Source organism: Zalophus californianus, chromosome 2, assembly GCF_009762305.2.
Source record: "Zalophus californianus isolate mZalCal1 chromosome 2, mZalCal1.pri.v2, whole genome shotgun sequence".
Taxonomy (NCBI): Eukaryota; Metazoa; Chordata; class Mammalia; order Carnivora; family Otariidae; genus Zalophus; species Zalophus californianus.
The window spans coordinates 66,714,844-66,736,056 of NC_045596.1; the positions used below are offsets into that span (position 1 = coordinate 66,714,844).

At 44.3% G+C, this 21,213-nt stretch overlaps 1 protein-coding gene across 1 annotated transcript in view; it reads right to left on the reverse strand.

Annotated features, from left to right (window-relative positions):
* Nucleotides 1-21,213, reverse strand: part of SCD5 (stearoyl-CoA desaturase 5) — a 154,273-nt gene that overhangs the window by 113,535 nt on the left and 19,525 nt on the right. The gene's annotated exons all lie outside the window — the stretch shown is intronic.

Genomic DNA, 21,213 nt, shown 5'->3' on the forward strand with positions numbered 1-21,213 from the left:
TGTCTCACAGCTCTGGAGGCTAGACGCCCAAAATCAAGGCATTGGCAGGACTGGTTCTGCTGAGGATGCTGAGGGACACGGTGTTCCATGACTCTCCCCTAGCTTCTGGTGGTTTGCCAGCAATCTTTGCTGTTCGTTAGCTTATAGAAACATCCTCCTCCATCTCTGCCTTCATCCTCACATGGCATTCTCCCTGTGTGTGTGTGTGTCCAAATTTCCTCTTTTTATAAGGACACCCGTTCTCCTTGATGAGGGCCCACCATAATGACTTCATTTTAATTTGATTACCTTCTAAAGACCCCATCTCAAATACAGTCACGTTCTGAGGCACTGGGGGTCAGGACTTCAACATAGGAATCTATGGGGAAACAATACCCACTCTCTCTCCACAGACCACACTCTGTAACACCAGTAAATAAGCCTTGGATCCGTATGACAGGATTTGGGTGTTGGTGCCAGGGAGAGTTCTTGTTGGGTGGGCCCTTTTTGCTGGTTTCCATCAGCATTCAAGTAAACCAGCACTTGCCGAGCCCGGAGCCCCACTGAGAGGGAGTCCTGGTGGGCACAGAACACACAGGATAGCCCAGGCCTGGTTTCAGCTGCCCCAGCTACAAAGATGCCTCCCTGGTGAAACACAAGCACATCACCTCCTCCTCACGAGGCACACACTGATGTCTGCATTCATTCTGCAGTCTGACCTGACCCTCGCTCCCAGCTGCCATCTCCAACTGCTGTTTAATGGGACTGCCATTCACTCTCACTTGCCGACAGCACAGGCCTCTCAGCAATGGCCCCATCAGAACTCTGCTCTTTTTCTCTACACTGTCCTTTTTCTCTACACAAACCACTCACCTGTCTTTCACAGCTTAGCCTAATTCTGCTTGTTTTTTGAGTAAGTTCTTAACTAGAATGCAGCTCCGTGAGGAGAGGGAATTTAGTCCATTCTGTTCCCTCCTACATTCCTGGCACCCACAGTAGCGGCTGATTAGAAGGGGGGTCCGGACACAGGAAATCCAAATGTTGGAATGAACAGTCTTTCCCCCCCACCACTAGATGGACAGTTTCTCGAAAGCAAGGAGAGAGTCTTATTCACTGCTTTTTTCCTAGAGTTCCTGCCTCATGTGGGGGTCCCTCCATAACAATGAATCCATGAATGGATGCTTCCCACTTACAGGTTCTGCTTCCCCTCAAAATGCACAGGTTCTGCTTCCCCTCAAAATGCACTGTGAAGTCAAATACAACTTCTTCCTCAAATTCCCCTTCAACATCCAGCTCAAGACCACCTCTGGTGAAGACACCCCTCTCCTTCCTTCCTGTGAGCCCCTCGCTCTACTTTGTACATGGTTCTATCCTAGAGCCTATAATCACACTTGTCTTTTCCTACTAGGCTGTGAGCTACTTACGGGCAAGGCTTTTTCCTCCTTTTGATTAACATAGGGCTTGGTGAGCATCATTTCTTTTAAAGGTATAAACTCCTTTCCTACTGACCCAGGCTCCAGCCTTACACTTTCCTCTGCCTCCTCTGCTACATCCTGTCAGTTAGAATCTATCCCTTCTCAGGATCTCTGGGGTCCATCCATTCGATCCATGCATCTACTCATCCCTTTTTTTTTTCCATTCCCACAAGCTCCATCCTAGTCTCTGAAGCAGTTTCCTACCCAATCTTTCAGCCTCTTTCATCCCTCCTTCAAACCATCCTACACAGGGCTCCCAGATTGAGAATCCCACAGCATGACTTTGCAAACAAGAGCCCTCTTGCTCTAAAACCTTTGACAATCCTTCACTGCCTACATGAGGTCTAGACTCTACCATGCCTTTCAGAATCCTGACAGTCTGAGCCCCCAACTCTCCCTTGTCAATCTTGTTTTCCACTCTCCTCAAATAAGTCTGCTCCTCCTTTCCCTGAACAAACCACCCACCTTCACTCCTGTCTCAATACTTCTCCCGCCACTCTCCTCGCTCTTGTTTTCAAGATTCTCCCTGTGACCCCGGCCCTGGCCTGCATTCAAACCCAGTTCAAGCCCCCCCAGCCCTGAGCCCATCCCTGATCCCCCCCAGCCCTGGAAGAAAACCTGCTCTTTTGAGTTCCTACGGAGCTCATTGTCTGCACCAGTGATTTGGAGCACGTACCACCTTGCATTATTTATTCTTGTCATGCCAACGCTCATCATCCCACTCAGGCTGTAAGCCTCCCAAGGGCAGGCCCTTGGCCTGGTTTCATTCCTTTTCCTTATTTCAACACCTAACACAGTGCCCGAAGCACAGCACCCACACAACAAGAGTGTGGGTGAAAAGAAGCAACTGGCCATTTGGAGGATTAGACATATCAGGCTTTGTTTGCTGCAAATCTACCACAGGAAATGGAAGCAATCGACATCCATCATGACAGGCATGCATTTCACCAGCGTGATGGATGCTTTTGGTAGAATCCAATGCTAGGTAAATATTTATCTATAAATATTTTATCAAATGAATAAATTATAGATTGGTGAATGTCCTCTGGTTATCAAAGCCTGGAAGCGGGAAGGAAGCTGCCACTGCCATTCCAACCAAAAATACTGCTGCCCCTATCCCCATAAAGATCATGAGGGAGGTGACTGTTGACACCCTGGTGATTTGAGCCCTGACGCTCAGGAGAATCTTCCCGAGGCCCTAATAGCTAACCTAAATTTCGTGTTCTCCCTTCTAAGATGAATCTCATGTAGTCTGCCCTGGGTTCCCTCCCTCCAATTAACACCGAGATTCCATCCACAGGGGGGGAGAACACTTTATAGTAACTGACAGAGTCAGCTGAGATGTTGCCATGGAAACACAATGGTGATTTCAGGAAAACCATCTGTTTTTAAATTGTTCTATAGACTTGCTCTAACTTCTTTTACAGATCATGTAACTCGGGGTCCCTGGAGCCTTCTCTCATACAAAACCTTTCTGCCGCCTCCTTCTCTTTCCTCTCTTTCAAATTTCAAACCTCACCCAGAAACCTCGCACCTTCGGGGCTGAATTGATGAAGCAGCTCTGGTCTCCTAACATATAACAGAGTGAAGCCAGAACTAGCATCTCCACACTAGCTGAGAGTGCACGTTGTCATGGCAACAGGAGGCAGCTCGTCCCGGATGGGAGGGTTGGTGGGCTTCTGGAAGGGTCAGCATTTCCAATCGTCAGAAGGAACATTGTTTACTTGAAGTTTTCCTTTCATTAATTCGGAAGGAAAAAATATATCGTGATTTTAACAAAAAGTATGTACCTCAGAGGCATAATTTGTTGTTAGAAGGTTCAGGAGAAACAATAGAGAAAGCACAAGATTCTGGGTGGGCAGGATTCCCTTCCTTCCCATCTTACCGTCCTCCGTAACTCTGCTGAGAGGTGAACCATAGCCCTACAACCTCGGCCCCTTCTCTTTTGAGTTGATTCTTGAGTCACAGTCATCGTAAGACCAGAGGGCACTATCTTCTCTAGAAAATTATACTGCACCACGGAAGCCCAAAGACACTGTTCTTGTAAGAACAGCTATGATAAACAATGTCTTTGGCTGTTATGGGCTGAATTGTGTCCCCATCCAAAAAATGTGTATGTTGAAGCCCTAACCCCAGTACTTTAGAATATGACCGTATTTCGAGATAGGGCCTTTAAAGGTGGTGATTAAGTGAAATGAGGCTTTTATGCCAGGCCCTTGTACAACCTGACTGGTGTCCTTATAGAGGAGGAAATTTGGACACGCAGAGGGACACTAGGGATGCATGTGCATAGAAGGATGACCATGTGAAGAGGGTGGCCATCCGCAAGCCAAAGACAGAGGCCTCGGGAGAAACCAACCCCTGGCACACCTCGATCTTGGACTTCCAGCCTCCAGAACTGTGAGGAAATGAATTTCTATCATTTAAGCCACCCTGTCTGTGGTATTTTGTTGTCGAAGCTCTAGCAAAGAATGCACTGCCCTTCTTTCCTCAGCTGCCCCTACAGCAACAACAGAATACTAAGGATGGCTACATAAAACTTGTCTTCAGGGGAGTTATGTCTTCTTGACATCCACTTTGATATTAAGATATCAACCTTTATTGATTAAGGTTTGCACGATATATCTTTTTCCATCTTCCGACTTTTAATCTATTTGTCTTTATAAAGAGTTTCTTTTGCCAGCACATAGTTGGCCTTTGCTTTTTAACCAATCTGACAATCTCTGCCTCTTCACTGAGGTATTTAGAATTATGCTCTCTGATAGGCCACTAACCACATGTGGGTATTTTAATTGAAATTAATTAAATTTTAATAAAATTTAAATTCAGTTCATGAGCCATATTTCAAGTGCTCAGTAGCCACATGTGACTAAGTATTAGAGAGCACAGATAAAGAACATTCCATCATCACAAGAAGGTCTATCGGACAGCCTGCTTTAAACCATTTCCATGAGAGACGATGGACTCTGAGAAACAAACTGAGGGTTCTAGAGGGGAGGGGGGTGGGAGGATGGGTTAGCCTGGTGATGGGTATTAAGGAGGGCATGTTCTGCGTGGAGCACTGGGTGTTATACGCAAACAATGTATCATGGAACACTACATCAAAAACTAATGATGTAATGTATGGTGATTAACATAATAAAATATAATTTAAAAAATAAATAAATAAACCATTTATCTTTGGTTCTATTATTAACATGGTTGGTTAAGGGGCGCTGGGTGGCTCGGTCAATTAAGCGTTTGCCCTCAGCTCGGGTCATGATCCCAGGGTCCTGGGAACGAGCCCCATGTCAGGCTCTCTGCTCAGCAGGAGCCTGCTTCTCCCTCTCCCTGCCATTTCCCCAGCTTGTACTCTCTCTCTCTCTGTCAAATAAATAAATAAAATCTTTAAAAAAAAAAACACGGTTGGTTAAATCCGCCACTTTACTATTTATTTTCTATTTATCCAACTGCTTTTTAAAAAAAGATGTTATTTATTTATTTGAGAGATAAAGAGCACAAGCAGGAGGAGCAGAGGAAGAAGCAGGCTCCCCGATGAGCAGGGAGCCCTATGCGGGACTTGATCCCAGGGTCCTGGGATCATGACCTGAGCCGAAGGCAGACGATTAACCGACAGAGACACCCAGGCGCCCCCCGACTGCTTTTTGTTCTCTCATTAATCTTTTTCTGCCCGCTTTGAATTAGACATTTTTCCTGATTCCATTTCATCTCCTTTGTTGGCTTTTTAGTAATAACTCTTGCTTTTTTTCTTTTGGTGTTCATAGTATACAGCTTTAACGTATCCTCATCTACCTTCAAGTAATATTAACCACCTCACATATTATAGAAGAATCTTAGAACAGTCTATTGCATTACCTCTTCTTGGCCTTGGTGCAGTTACTTCTACATATATTTTAAGCCCCAGAAACACTGTGATCATTTTTTCTTTCAACAGTCATTATCTTTTAAAAACATTTTTAAAATAAGAAAAACGACCTTTGTATTTATCCATATATTTACCATATCTGATGTTGTAATCCTTTATATTGATCAAGATTTCACACTGGTGGATTGTTCATCTAACTGAAGAACTTCCACTAACATTTCTTGTAGTGCAGGTCTGCTGACAATAAATTCTCTTAGTTTTTATATGTCCATTAAAGTATTTTATTGTCATGTGTGAAAAGATATTTTTTCCAGATACAAAAAACTCAATTGATAGTTCTTTTTTTCTTTCAGCATTTTAAAGATGCTCCACTGCCTTTGGTCTTGCATTGTTTCCAACAAGGAGTTTGTTGTCCTTGTCTTTATTCCTAGGTAGGTGCTATGTTTTCACTGGATACTTTTAAGATTTTCTCATTATTATGGTTTTTTAAATTTTCACTTTGATGTTTATGCAGGGATTTTTTTTCCATATTTTTTGAGCTTCTGTTGAACTTGAATCAGTGGATTTTTCACTTTGATCAAACTTGAAAATTTTGGTTACTATTTCTACAAATAGTTTTCTTTTCCATTCCTGCTTTATGGATTCCAATTACACTTATATTAGGCCACCTGAAGTCAGCCCACACCTCACTGATGCTGTTCTTTTTTCTTTCTTTCAGTTTATTTTCTGTGTGCTTTATTTTGAATAGTTCCTGTTGCTATGTCTTCAGATTCACTAATCTTTTCTTCTGCAGTGTCTACTCTGTATAAATCCCACCTGATATATTTTTCATCTCAGATATTGTATTTTTCACCTCTAGAAATTTGAGTCTTTTAAAAATATCTTTCATGTCTCTACATTTCATGCTCAGTCTTTCCTCTACATTCTTCAACATGTGTGATATAGTTTTAGTGTTCTTGTCCACTAATTCTATCAGAAGTGTCACTCAGGGTCTGTTTCTTTTTTTTACCTTTTCTCCTCATTATAGGTTTTATTTTCCTTCTTCTTGCATGCCTTGTAATTTTTCATTGGATGTCAGACATTTCAAATATTGCCTGTGGCATGCTATATATTTTTGTGTTCCTACAAATATTCTTGAGTTATTTGGAAAGAGTTTGGTCCTTTGAGGCCTCCTTTTTCATGTGGGCTATTTTACTTTTATTTTTGTTTTTTTAAAAGATTTATTTGACACAGAGAGAGAGCACAGGTAGGCAGAGTGGCAGGCAGAGAGAGAGGGAGAAGCAGGCTCCCTGCTGAGCAGAGAGCCCGATGCAGGGCTAGGTCCCAAAACCCTGGGATCATGACCTGAGCTGAAGGCAGACGCTTAACTGAGCCACCCAGGCACCCCTGGGCTATTTTACTTTTAATTGTGCTGAAATACACATAACACAAAATTTACCATCTTAATAACCATTCAGTAGTGTTATGTACACTCACACTGTTGTGCAGCCGATCTCCAGAACTCTTTTCATTTTGCAAAACTGAACTTTTATACCTGAAGGCTTACTTTTTTTTTTTTTTTTTTTTTTAAAGCTTTGGTAGGTGGAACTAGTGTAGGCTTTATTTAGGCTAGGGCTAATTTTACCCCAGTAGTGAGGCAATATCTCTAAGCAATCTACCCAGTGACCCATGAATTATGTGGCTTCCCACTGCGGCTGGTGGGAACACAAACTATTCCCAACTCTGGGTGAGCTGTGGGGATTGTTCTACCTGCTTCTTTTGGGTCATCTTTTTCTGACCTCAGGTAGTTTCCTCACATGCCTGCACCGATCAGTACTTAGTTAGAACACTTGGAGAGGACTTCTTGACATCTCCAGAGCTCTCCTTCCCTCTGTGAAACTCTCTTCTCTGTGAACTCTGGCCACATTGGCCTCCCTGAGTTCCTAGCTTCATATCCTCAACTCAGGGAGGTTGCTAGGCTTCACCTGGGTTCCCACTCCCTGCTCTGCAGCCTGAAAATTCTCTCCAGCAGTAAGCCACAGCAAGTATAGGGCTCACCTCATTTGTGTATTTTTCTCAGGGATCTCTGCCTGGTTTTGCAGTTGTTTCAGTCAGGAGGATAAATCCAATTCCTGTTATTCTGTCTTGACTGGAAGCAGAAGTCTTACTATATTACTCTCCAGAGGATTTTCTGGGTAGAGTGTTTCTGTGTATTTTTGTTCTGTATCTGGCTTTCTCTCTTTTTTCCTTACCTCTTTCTGTTCTTGTAAAAATAGTCTTTGATATATTATCTTTTCCTCTTCATTCTTTGGTGGTTATTAAAAACTAACAACACATGGAAAGCACTATCACTCTGAAATCTCATATCGCAAGATGACAGAATTTACCAAAAGGAATGTTAGCAACAATCAGGCTGTCAACTCCACGGGCATGGCTAAGAGGACTCTCCAGTTCCATCAGGATATGCATAGCATGCTGCATAAACATTCTCCTATAGGTCCACTTTTTGAAAGGAAAAATAATTCTAGTATATTACACGATTAAGGGCAAACCTTACGACAAAAAAAAAAAAAAAAAAAAAGCCCTGTATTTTAAAGATTAGACCTTTCTCACTTATTTGGCTAACTGAGATTAACCAAAAATTGCTCCTATGTAAAAATAGTAACTAGTGAGGGGTGCCTGGGTGGCTCAGTCAGTTAAGCATCTGACTCCTGATTTCAGTTCAGGTCATGATCTCAGGGTCCTGGGATTGAGCCCCATGTCAGGCTCCGCACTCAGCATGGAGTCTGCTTGTCCCTCTGCTCTCCTACCTGTTCACACACTGTCTCTAAAATAAATAAATAAAATCTTAAAAAAAAAAAACAGTGAATACCTACCATTACATTATAGACACTCATTACATACCAGATACTCTTTTAAGTACTTTATGGATTATAATTTAATACAGCAATCCCATAAAACAAATAGTATAATTATCATTCTCATTTGCACATAAGAAAATGAAACTTACAACTGGCCAAGGGACATGTGCTAGTTTATGGTAGATCTGTGAATCTAAAATCTGTTTGACACTAAAGCCCATTCTATATGGCAATGATGTTGCAAATTGGAAACACTGTTGCCTGACAGAGGAAAATTAACTTTGGCCTAAAACAACTATTAGAATAACAATTCAAATAAGGAATGATATTCTCTATTAGATAAAAAAGAAAACTCTGACCAATAATTAGGAAGAATAAGGTAATAAAAAACAAGGTGTCATCTTTTATAAAGCTCTGCAGTGAAGGGTGAAGGTAAGACTTCCAAGGGTGGGTGGTTTTGACATTATAAATCAGAGCAGTAGTTATGTGAATTATCTGGAAGGAAGTGTATTTTTATGAAGACACTGTGATAATCTGGGGGGAATAGGATTAGTGTCTTGGCTCAAAGAAACATGTCATGGGAATCTTGGTAAGTGTAAGAATAAAGGTACAAATGGAAGAAGAATGAATGGTGGAGAGAGGGTTTTGGAAAAATGAAGTCATCCTTTGATAAGATGAATCCCTTTTTTAAATGAGTTTTGCTCTTAGCTCCTCCAGGGCAATGATTTTTCCTTTGAAAAGAAGAGGTCAAGCAAGATTAATGAGAGGAGGCTCTATGATATGGAGGTAGGGCTGAACATGTAGTGAATGGAGGTGGAAGGCTCAGGTCCTCACCCCAGCTATGAATCAACTTGCTGGCTAATAATGAGTCCATGTTTAAACTTCACTAGGCCTTTTTTTTTTCTTTTTTAATAGTAAGGCCCTTTCTTCACAGAAAATCTTATGCAGAAGCTCAATCCATGAAACAGAGGAGAAAACCAGGCTGTCTGATGGAAGCTGGAGGTTGAGGGCTGGGGTCTCTCTCTCCCTGCTCACCACATCCCCTCTGGGTCCTGCTTGGTTTCAAAGAGCACCTGGGTTCCCCTCACACACATGAGCCTGATTCTGTCTATAGTGAGCATCCCTGGGTTCCAGTCCCAATCACCACACTGAGACTCTCAAGGAAATGTCTTTCTGGTCCCAGTTTGATTAACTGTAAAGCAGAGCTAGAAGAATCTCTAAGATCCCTTCCAGCTCCAACACTGTGTCTTAATAGGAATGTGATGGTTAATAAATTAATAAAATGCCATTGCGTTGCAGCAGACTATTAAGGGAAAAGGATATTAAGCAAGTAGGCAGTGTATTCCAAGGCCCATAAATATTTCACTACTTTATAGAAGATTCGATTTTTTTTCAGAATGAAATAAAATCAATAGAATTTAGAAGTCTGTGAGCCCTAACTTGCATTTCAGTGTCCCACTGGGTAAAATCTGACATGTGCACCAATTCAACCCATTTCAGTGCACGTTTTTTTGGTAGAGGATTTCCTGTGGTAGGAAGTCACTTGAAAATACTGCAAAAGTGATTAAAAATAGTCAGAAATAATTGACTCTGGTTATATAAGAGAACATCCTTGTTCTTAGGACATACACATGGAAGTATTTAATGGTGAAGGGGCCCAATGTCTCTAACTTACTCTTCAATGGTTTAAAAAATATGTATTTATACATATGTATTATAGGGGAGGGGGGATGGAAGGGAGACAAAATGTAAACATGGCTAATCTGGGCAAAGGGCATACAAGAGTGCCTTGTACGATTCTTGCAACTTTATGTAAGTTTGAAATTATATAATAGGAATAAATAAATAAATAATAAAAGTTACAAAAACCAAAACTAAAAGCTCAAGACAATACCTCACTGAAAATGCACTTCTTCCCTTCTAATGCCCTTACTGTGAACTTCCTATCATATCCAAATATAAAGAGAATATTTGTGACATTATTTTGTGATATTTTGATGGTAAAATCAGCAGAATGTAATGACCAGAGGTGAAAGCTGAGGGAAGGGAAGGAGTCTAGGATGATTCCCAGAGTTCTGGCTTGAGTGTCCAGGTGGATGGTGGTACCGTTAATCAAGCCTGAGAACACAGGAGAAAGAACAGGTTGGAAGATGCTGAGGCCTTTTCTGTTCATGCATCACTATAGTGGACAGTGGCAGGCATGCTTTGGGTCTGCCAGGCAAGCTTTCCCACAGTGCTTCTTTGGTTACAGAGCATAGTTTCTCGGCCATAGGAGTAGGCTCTTGACCCAAGCCTGAACAAATATTGCACACCACGCCTTTGTCAATAATGCCCGAACAGGTCCGTCACCTGTCTCAGTTAGCTTTGACTGCCTAACAGACCATCCTCCCCAAAACTCAGCAGCTCAAAGCAACAACAACTTATCATTTCTCACAATTCTGGGGGTTGTCTGGATGGGTCTTCTGGTCTAGGATGGTCTAGGATGGCGTCGCTCATGCCTGGGGCCTCAGCTGGGACGGCTGGGTCTCTCTCTCCGTGTGATCTCTTATTTTCTGACAGGCTAGACCATGCTTCCTCATATGGAGGCAGAGAGGTTCCCAATGACGAAAGCCTAATTCCAATGCACTGCACTTTTCAGATCTCTACTTGTGTCATATTACCAGTTGGCCAAAGGAAGTCACACTGCCATGGCCAGATTCACGAGGTAGAGAAATAGACTCTTATCTGTCGATGGGATGAGTGCAACCTGTTGTGGCCAATTTTTTTTTTCATTCCACTGTGTGACCTTAAAAGGGCAATCAGAGCCCTTCCCGGGAATGAACCATAAATTCTGAGAGAGTGATTTCACTTTCTGCTTCGGCTGATAGGCTGAGAAGATGCAAACTGGGGCCCTCTTTCCCATCACACAGACAGTACCTATCTGCAGGATGAAATCAAGCAGAAACAACCAAAGCTGAGCCATGTTAGGGGGCTTGGTGGCCTCAAGGCTGAGTTCCAGGGTCTTAAGTCTTGGCTCCTGAAGTTTTACCATCTCTCCTGTGAAACTTTCCCAGCTACTTGAGCTAATACATGCCTTTCTACTAAACTTGATTTGTTTTAGTTTCTGTTACTTACCATGGAAACAGTCTAATTCAACTACCTTCCTTCAGTTGCTTCTGATGAAAGCAAGTGCCTTTCCCCACCCTTCTTCCCTAAGGCTGTTCTCCTGAGGCAAGCCCTCCATGACACCATCTCAGGGTTCCTGGTATTCCTCTTGGAGCACTTGTCAAATGAGGCCCAGTGAAGGCAGACAGGAGGTCTAGATGCAGACTTCATGAAAGCAATCACTTTACAGATCTTGGCTTCAGACTATAAAGTTGAATGCTCCCATAGCTCTTGGGCGGAGCAGGGCACGTGAGGGGCCAGATGGCTAATCTCTCCTCCTCCCTGATGGCAAACCCCACACCATGCAAGGTAGCTCTGCGTAGGCAAGCCACTCTGGAGTTATAATCGAAAACCAGTAGCACTGGGCAACGTGCCCTGCTCTGAGGGCAGCCCAGCGTCTGTCGTGTAGCCTTAAGGGGTTAAGGTACACTTTCTGGTTTTGGAGCAGGCAGTGAGTGGGCGATGGCAGGAGCACAAAGGCCAGCTATCCCAAATTCTCTGACCTCAGGGGATTTGCTGGGCCTCTTTGTGAGGTTTGTTCAATTTTGCCAGCAGAGTCAAAACAATTCCCTCAGGGCAGGATGTCTCAAAAGCACCTTCCACTTAGGTGGAAGATACCATCTTCACACTTCAGAACTCAGGTCTCCAGACCAAAGCTCTTCCTTCTGTATTTCTCTTCTCAGTTCATGGCATGACCATCCTCCAGCTGCCTAAACTGAGAACCTCAGACCCATCCTCTTTTCTTCTATCACTCCTGCACAGGCAGGACGAACAGGACTAAATAGTGACCAGTAGAGAGAAGAAGGGTGTTGGAGCTAATCTGTCCTGCTAAACCCTAGGCAACTTTTTCAACTTCTCCGGGTCTCAGTTTCCTTATCTGTAAAATAAGGCTGATAAATAGTAACCAACATCAAAGGCATTTTGTAAGGGTTAATGAGTTAATATGTAAAGTACTTAAAACAGTACCCAGTACATGGTAGGTGTTCAATAAAAGGAAGTTGCAATTTTGAAGTCTTTCCTCTTCTCCACTCTCATTACCATTGCAATTCCTCTGGCTCCACTGATCTCCTACTTGAATTATTGAATCAGATTTGTAGGTCAGTCAGGGTCCCAGCAGGAAACCTATGGTGCACTTAAAAGGGGTGACTAAGAAGACAAAGTTGTGGGCAGGGCCAAGAGAGCCAACAACGGTGCAGAAGCACCAAAAGCACTAGCAAGGCGGGAAGCCATTGCCGAGTAATCACGCAGGGCGTGGGCTCCATAGCCTGGGAGAGGAGCTGCCTGATGGGGGCTGTAGTCTTACCTCAGGGCCATGGCCTCAGCCATCCTGCAGTCCAGCAGACAGGGAGCCATAGGAATAAATACCCTGACCTCCCTTCCTTCCCTCTGAGTCTTTGAAATTGCATGAACATAGCCAGAAGCCCCAGGGCAAGGGAACCACTGCTTCAGGGCTTAAAGGAGGGTGGGGAAGGATGGAGAATGGCTCTAGAGGGACACAACAGAAGACAGTCAGCACAAGTCCTAGCTAGTCTTCCTTCTTCCACTTTCCATCCAGTGTAGTCCATCTCCCACGTTACCATCATACCTATCTTTGTAAATCTGATCATATGGTTCCACTGCTTAAATTTCTTCAGTGGTTCTCATATTCACGGCGTCAATGATCCCATTCGTAAGATCAGATCCAAGCTCTTTAGCATGTTGTGCTCTTCCTGCTCTCACCCCTGCCTTCTTTTCTGGTTTCACTTTACACCACACCCCTTCCCTGGAACCAGACCACTGCCTCAACACACAAAACCTTCACATCTCTGTGCCTCTCCTCACGCCATTCCTCATATCTGGAATGCTGGTCCCTCCTTCACGAACCCATCCTTCAGGTGCTCCCTGTGCCTTTCCTTCACTGTCCTGGAAACGATGTGTTGAACATGACTCTAGAGAATGCCCATGTTGGCCTTGCTCATGGACTTAGCACAGAGTCTGGCCCAAAGTAGATGCTCAATAAGCCTATTGAATGACTTCTTGGTCTACGCCATCCTTGAATATATCATTGATACCCTCCTTGGGTTTTCTACAGCACCTTAGTAGGTCACTGCACTTGCTACCTTTTATTATAGACATTTGTGTGTCTGTCTCTCTTCCCAGACAGTTGTCCTCTCATGGGCAAGGGCCTATCTTGACTGCCTCTTAGTTCCCAGGTCCCATCATGAACAAAGTTGAAGTAAGAAATGAATGGATGACAAAGCTGGGTGTTGGGTAGAAGGATTCATTCATTTAGCAAATAGTTATTGAATACCTACTGTGTGCTGGGCACTGTTCTAGAACTCCATAGTGAACAAGAGAGATAAATCCTTGCCCTCATGGAGCTTTCATTCTTAAGGGTGGAGGTAGTAAGACAAGCAATAAACAAAATAAGTATATGTTCACTGGTAGAAAGTACTAGGGAGAAAAATAAAGCAATGATGGGGGATGAGGGGCACCAGGGTGCAAACTGGGGTACAATTTTAAATACAGTGATTACAACAGTTTCCTGCTGTTGCCACAAAATAGCAGCTTAAAATAACACAAATTTATTATCTTATATTTTTGTAAGTTAGAGTCCAACGTGGTCTCACTGGGTTATAGTCAGCATGCTGGTAGGACCTTGTCCCTCCTGGAGGCTCTAGGGGAGAGTCATTCTCTTGCTTTCTCCAGCTTCTAGAGGTTGCCTATTGTCCTTCCTCCATCTTAACAGCCAGCACCAGCAGGGTGAGTCTTTCTCACATCGAATCTCTCGGTCTCTGACTCTCTTGTTTCTCTCCTTCACTTACAAGGACCTGTGTGACCACACTGGACCCACCCACACAATCCAGGATAGTCTCTCCATCTCAAGACCCTCAATTTAACCACATCTGCAAAGAGCTGTTGGCTCTGTAAGGGAACATATTCACAGGTCCTGGGGATTAGGATGTGGACATGGTGGGGGAGAGGAAGGGGCATTTTTCTGCCTACCTCTACAGTCTTCCAGAAAGATCTCACCGAGCAGGTGACAGTTGAGTCAAAACTTCAAAGTGGGAAAGAAGCAAGCCTTGTGGCAACCTGGAAGAGGAGTGTCCCAGGCAGAGGGAACAGGCTCCATGGGGGGCTGCACCTAGTGTGCCACTAAGATGGCAGCAAGGCCGGTGGGATGAGGCAGAACAGAACCCCAGGAGGCACAGGCAAGGATGGGCATCGGGTAGGACCAGCACAGGGACTGAGCGAGATGGCAGCAGTAGGAGGGTTTCCAGTGTAGAAGAGACAGGATCAGAGCTACACTGTAACAGGACCACTCTGCATGTTGTTGTCAAGAATAGACTGAAAGGCGCAAGGGCCACAGTGGAGAGATCTTGCAGGAGAAATCATCCAGGGTGACTTGGACCAGGGTAGTGGCAGTAAAGGTGTTTGCTGTATTATTCTACTCACTCGGCCAGAACATTTTGTAATTTCAAAGATTTTCCAGATAAAAGTCTATATCGCTCTGATTTTGGCAAACTCTAATTGGTCCTTCAGTTCTTGACTGAGAAAGTTTCCCTGACATCAGCCCCCGCCACCCCCTCCCACACTCCCATTAGACGGGGTGCTCCCACTCTGTGCTCCACACACCCTGTAGGTCTCTCTTCATAGCATTTATACCACTTGGTACAAACTGTTGGAGGTTCTATGCTCCAGGAGGGCAAGGACTGTGTCTATCTTATTCATTGCCTCGCATGGTACCTGCACCTAGTAAGGGCTTGGTAAATGTTTGTATTATGAATGAATGACTGTAACTCTTTCCAAAGATGAATAAATGAAGTAGCCAGTTTCAGTAAGTGTCACAGATTTACCTGAAAAAGAGATTTCACAGAGAGAGCAACATCTTGGATCTCACAGCACTATAATATCTGGTGTGGGGAGCACTGATGCTTTCCATTTCTGATGGAGTGGGCCCTGGTCAGCACCCCCGGACACAGGACTTCACACTCTCTATGCCAGCTTCAGAGGAGACAATAAAGGCTTTCTGAGCTGCTCCCTCGCTCTGCGCTCGGCAAAAGCATGTGTTCTCCCTGCCTGGGTCCTTAGTGCCCGGAACTAGCCTTCAGGTCCCTAAAGAGCTGCATACAATCCTCTTTTCATTGCAACAAGGATTGCATTGTCCAGCACTGCACCACCCCTTTCTCCATTTCTTCCCTCCCTGCTTTACACCTCCCAGGGCATCTTGCCCTTCTTTTTCTCCTGGATACAAGGACAGGCTCCCAGGGGCTCACATCAGTCACTTCCCTACTCCAAACAGCTTGAGCATTCAAGTTCTCCTCCAAGTGAAAGACAGGATGGGATTGGGTTGGCTTTGGTTAAGCGGCAGTTAAACTGAATACCTAGACCTCATTTTCCTCCGAGACTTAGATGTTCCAGCACCACAAACATTCCCAAGAATAAAAATATCTGTGTGCGCGATGGAAGATTACTCAGCCATGACATAGAAGAAAATCCTGTTGTTTGAGACAACTTGGTTGGACCTTGACGGCATGATGCTACAGAGCTCAGAAAAACAGACAGTAAAGTGGTAGTTACCAGGGGCTGGGGAGTAGTGGGGAATGGGGAGATATTGGTCAGAGGGCACAAACTTACAGTTATAACATTAGTAAGTTCTGGAAATCTAATGTATAGTATAGTGATCATAGTCAATAATACTGTATCAATATCCTTGAAGGTTGTTGAGAGTGGATCTTCAATGTTCTCCCAGAAAAAAGCAATGGCAACTAGGTAACAAGATGAAGTGTTAGCTAATGCTATGGTGATAATAGTTCTGCAATGTAAAAATGTATCAAATCAACACTTTGTATACCTTGAACTTATATAATATTATGTATCAATTCTATCTCAGTAAAGCTGGGGGGAAATATCAATGTGTCCAAAGCAGAGTTTCTCAACCTTGTGCTAAGTAACATTTTGGACTTGATAATTCTTTGATGTGGGGGACTGTCCTGTAATTGTAGTACCCTGTTTCCACCTACTAGAAGTTAGTGGCAGCCTCCCCTCTGGCTGTGAAATCCAACAATGTCTCTAGACATTGCTAAAGGCCCCCTGTGAGGGAGGGCTCACCCTGATTGAGAACCATTGGTCTACAACCTTAAAAATACACAGAGAAATGGATCCAATGGAAATCCATGTAGAATTTTATTCTGAGGAAACAACTGGGGACATACATGAAGTTGTTGATAAGAGGAACAACTTCAACAAGAGAATCACCTAAATTTCCAACAATAAGGGGGTCAAGTACATCCAAACTTCAGAACATCATATGCCATTTAAAACATTCTGGGGGACACCTGGGTGGCTCAGTCAGTTAAGTGTCTGCCTTCGGCTCAGGTCATGATCCCAAGGTCCTGGGACTGAGTTCCGCATCAGGCTCCCTGCTTAGCAGGGAGCCTGCTTCTTCCTCTGCCGCTCCCCCTGCTTGTGCTCTCTCTCTCTCTGACAAATAAATAAAACCTTTAAAAAATAATTTTAAAAATATGAGTTCTAGCAGTTTTGGGGTGGAGTCTTTTGGGTTTTCCACATAAAGTATTGTACCATCTGTAAAGAGTGAGAGTTTGACTTTGTCTTTGCCGATTCGGATGCCCTTTATTTCTTTTTGTTGTCTGATTGCTGCGGCTAGGACTTCTAGTACTATGTTGAACAGCAGTGGTGATAGTGGACATCCCTGCCGTGTTCCTGACCTTAGGGGAAAAGCTCTCAGTTTTTCCCCACTGAGAATGATATTCGCTGTGGGTTTTTCATAGATGGCTTTTATGATATCGAGGTATGTACCCTCTATCCCTACACTGTGAAGAGTTTTAATCAAGAAAGGACGCTGTACTTTGTCAAATGCTTTTTCTGCATCTATTGAGAGGATCATATGATTCTTGTTCTTTCTTTTATTAATGTATTGTATCACATTGATTGATTTGCGGATGTTGAACCAACCTTGCAGCCCAGGAAAAAATCCCACTTGGTCGTGGTAAATAATCCTTTTAATGTACTGTTGGATCCTATTGGCTAGTATTTCGGTGAGAATTTCCGCATCTATGCTCATCAGAAATATTGGTCTGTAATTCTCCTTTTTGATGGGGCCTTTTGTTTGGTTTTGGGATCAAGGTAATGGTGGCCTCATAAAATGAGTTTGGAAGTTTTTCTTCCATTTCTATTTTTTTGGAAAAGTTTCAGAAGAATAGGTATTAATTCTTCTTCAGATGGTTGGTAGAATTCCCCTGGGAGGCCATCTGGCCCTGGGCTCTTGTTTGTTAATAAAGTACCACCTCACACCAGTCAGAATGGCTAAAATTAACAAGTCAGGAAATGACAGATGTTGGCGAGGATGCAGAGAAAGGGGAACCCTCCTACACTATTGGTGGGAATGCAAGCTTGTGCAGCCACTCTGGAAAACAGTATGGAGATTCCTCAAAAAATTGAAAACAGAGCTACCCTATGACCCAGCAATTGCACTACTGGGTATTTACCCCAAAGATACAAATGTAGTGATCCAAAAGGGCACATGTACCCCAATGCTTATAGCAGCAATGTCCACAATAGCCAAACTATGGAAAGAGCCAAGATGTCCATCAACAGATGAATGGATAAAGAATGTACACACACACACACACACACACACACACACACACACACACACACACACTGGAATATTATGCAATCATCAAAAAAACCCGAAATCTTGCCATTTGCAAAGATATGGATGGAAGTAGAGGGTATTATGCTAAGCGAAATAAGTCAATCAGAGAAAGACAAGTATCATATGATCTCATTGATACATGGAATTTGAGAAACAAAACAGAGGATCATAGGGGAAGGGAGGGAAAAATGAAACAAGACGAAACCGGAGAGGGAGACAAACCATAAGAGACTCTTAATCTCAGGAAACAAACTGAGGGTGGCTGGAGGCGAGGGGTGTGGGAGGGATGGGGTGGCTGGGTGATGGACACTGGGGAGGGTATGTGCTATGGTGAGTGCTATGAATTGTGTAAGACTGATGAATCATAGACCTGTACCCCTGGGGAAAAAAAAGAAAAAAGAAAAAGAAAATACATTGCTATTTTGAATAAAACTGCCACATAGATAATTATAATAATAATAATAAAATAAAACATTCTGTGATGCACATCTAAGGACATGAAACATGTCTACAACGTGTCCACAAGTGAAAGAAGCTGGTAACAAACAGGATTATAGTGTAATTGCAGAAAGTGAGACAATTACAGCTCTGCACTGAGAAAAAAGTCTGGAAGGATACAGTCCAAAATGTTCACAGCAGGTATCTCTAAAATGAAGAGATACAGATGATTTTTTTTCTTTTGCATGCTTGTATTTTCTAGGCTGTCTAGAATGAACAAGTATTACTTAATTTATGAGATGGTAAATAAAATTCTTCAGAAAGAAGGAGAGTGGTCTGAGGCACTCCCTCTAACCCTTGCTTCTCCCAGCAGATAAAAGAAATGTATTGCCTGAGGAAACTGTTTTTTTTTTTTTAAAGATTTATTTATTATTTATTTTGAGAGAGTGAGAGAGTACATGAGAGGGGGGAGGGTCAGAGGGAGAAGCAGACTCCCTGCTGAGCAGGGAGCCTGATGCGGGACTCGATCCCGGGACTCCAGGATCATGACCTGAGCCAAAGGCTGTCGCTTAACCAACTGAGCCACCCAGGCGCCTGCCTGAGGAAACTGTTAACTAGACCCAGTCTTCTTCTCTTCTTCTTCTTCTTCCTTCTTCCTTCTTCCTTCTTCCTTCTTCTTCTTCTTCTTCTTTTCTTCTCTTCTTCCTTCTTCTTCTCTTCCTTCTTCTTCTTCTTTTTTTTTTTTTTCTTCTTTTCCTCTTCTTCTTCTTTTTCCTTCTTCTTCTTCCTTCTTCTTCTCCTTCTTCTTCTTCCTTCTTCTTCCTCCTCCTCCTCCTCCTCCTTCTCTTTTTTTTGACAGAGAGAGACAGCGAGAGAGGGAACACAAGCAGGGGGAGTGGGAGAGGGAGAAGCAGCTCCCTGCTGAGCAGGGAGCCCGATGTGGGGCTCGATCCCAGGACCCTGGATCACGACCTGAGCCAAAGGCAGACACTTAACGACTGAGCCACCCAGGCACCCCTAGACCCAGTCTTCTAACTCCACTTCTCTCCTACCCTGCCCACGTCTCTACCCACTCTGTCCTCCCAGGATTCCAATTAAAAGTGAGGACATCAGGTTTGAGAAGAAAAGAATTTGCCATTCAACCCAAGCACAGCTTTAGAGGTGGCAAGTGCAGGCGGCAGGGTCGCCAAACCTATGTCCTGACTGCCCCCGGCGCAGCCTGGCTGCCTAGGCTCCCCATGGGCCAGCTCTCTGAAGCAGCCAATATTATTCCTCTGGCACATTCCAAATTCTCTCAGCCAAAGAGTCTGGGCCCTTGGTTCCATCCTTCCCTGCTGCAGACTGCCGCTTGACTGCCAAGTAGCTCCTCAGGCTCAGCCCGGCCAGGGCGGGTGGAAGAGATGAGAGACAAAGCCATTGCTTCTGTCTCTTCCCAGCACTTGCCAGTAAACTGACTGCTGGGAAAGGGGCAGCAAGCACTGGCTGGGATGAGTCTGTGGCCATCCCCCCAAATTCACTGGACCACAGTTTTCTGGTTCTGCTCCCACCTGGCTTCACTCCCCTGTCCACACCTTGTGTCCTTTGGGCCAGGCTGGGACCTGCCTGGAGGGATGGATTCTGGGTAGGCTGGGGCTGTGGAAGCTCAGGTGTCTGGCTCAGCAGCTCTCAGGTCCTGCAGAGGAAAGCACCTCCATAGGGTGTAGGTGTGGGCATGTGTGTGCTAAGGGCACATAAAGGAAAGTAGGGGGGCAGGAACATCTAATCAACCATACTGAACTGGGCTGGTCCTCAGCAGCTGGGCCCCGGCTCTTTTGCAGATTTCATGACCATTAGTTCTGGCCAGAGACCTACTGGATGAGCAGAGGTCTGGAGGGTCCTCCTTTTAACCCCTGCATGCCAGGCACAGTTTTGGAACCCCTCTCAGAGCACCTTGACCAGTAAGCTTCCCCATGGCACTCTGGAGTCAGGAAGGTGATCACCACCGTATAGATGAAGAACTGAGATGGGGAGAATCCAAGCTGCTGGTCCTGCAGCTGGGAAGGGAAGGGTCTGAGAGAGTCCCAGGTTTCTCCTCAGCCTGCTCTCCCTTCCTGCCCCTGAAACGTGTGTTCTCCCCCAAACGGAACAAGGTACCTTTCAAAAGCATCAAATATCCCGTGCAATCAAGACAAGTTCTGTGATAAGAAAGGAGACCTCAGCTCCAAGGCCCATGGTCCTGGCAGTTGCCTGGGAAACATGCCTCGAATTCCATTCATGATATCAGAGAATGCCAAGGACATCCACGGGGTCTGTGATTTCTGGACAGAGGCATGACCAGTGCAAGGGCGCAAGGCCTTGCACTTAGACAGGTCCCATGCTGGATTAAATACTTAGCTGTCACCATCTGAAAATTCTTAATCAGTGTTGACATGGGCCCTTGTATTTTCATTTTGCACAGGGCCCTGTAAATTACGTAGCTGGTCCTGCTTCTGGAAAGCTGGTCGCCTCTCCCTACCTTCCCCTCCCCAAACTCAGTGTTTCATGCAGGCAGGACTCCACAATCACAGTGAGGGATGCTTTCCCAGCAAGTGTCTGAAACCAAACCAAACCAAAATAAACAAAAGCCCCAAACCCATGCAATTAGCCAATAACATCTCCTCACCAAGACAAAGCCCTCCCCCCTCCCCACCAAAGCTGACACTGCCCCCTTGAGACCCCTTTCCTCTCCCAAGATCTTACTATCATTTTTATGTGACTCACAAGTAAAATTACTAGGGGCTCTTTTCCCCTCCATATTTTCTCGCATAATTTTGCACCTGTTTCCGTTGCGATTGT